We start from the raw sequence: 666 nt of genomic DNA on the forward strand, positions 1-666 counted from the left end.
TGGAGAAAGAGAGAGATTCGGTAGAGTAAGTTAGGATAAGTGGTGTGTGTGAATATAATTTGTAACCCTAAGGGGAATAAATAAAGTTCTATCTAACTATCTACTTCCATAAAATATAAAATGCAGAATATTTTCATGTACTCCGCTGAAATACAAAATACATGATACAATTGTCTTACAAATACTAATTTCATATAAAAGTATTTTAAATACATGCCCAGCTCTAACCGGAGATTAATAAAATAAAAAATAAAAGCTAAAAATAACAGAAATATATGATAAATGAATTGCCAGGGAACTAAAACAACTGAGCTAAGTAGAAGAATACGAGATACTTAAAAAGAGAAGATAATTAGAGCTTTCAGTAATACTACTGATTCCGAAGCTCCAATAACGAAGATCGTGTGACAACGGGGGAGGTTTTAGTTGGTAGGCGGTCTGTTCGGAGTTTCATAGAAAACACGAACTGAACGAATCCAACACACCCGGTGAGCTCGGGCGCCAGGTGTCTTCCTCTGGTCAGGTTGATGTTCAAATGAAACATCATCTGGCAGAAGGTGTACGAAGATTTTCTCTTCTAACGTAAAACAAAAAGAAAGAAAACAACATGTACCATGGTAACATTAGCGTTCGATAATAAATAATTGTATTATAAAATTGTTTATG

At 34.1% G+C, this 666-nt stretch overlaps 1 protein-coding gene across 2 annotated transcripts in view; it reads left to right on the forward strand.

Moving 5' to 3' along the window:
- Window positions 1–666, forward strand: part of LOC108767763 (fatty-acid amide hydrolase 2) — an 8536-nt gene that overhangs the window by 2497 nt on the left and 5373 nt on the right. The window lies entirely within an intron of this gene.

This window comes from Trachymyrmex cornetzi, unplaced genomic scaffold, assembly GCF_001594075.2.
Source record: "Trachymyrmex cornetzi isolate Tcor2-1 unplaced genomic scaffold, Tcor1.1 scaffold726, whole genome shotgun sequence".
NCBI lineage: Eukaryota > Metazoa > Arthropoda > Insecta > Hymenoptera > Formicidae > Trachymyrmex > Trachymyrmex cornetzi.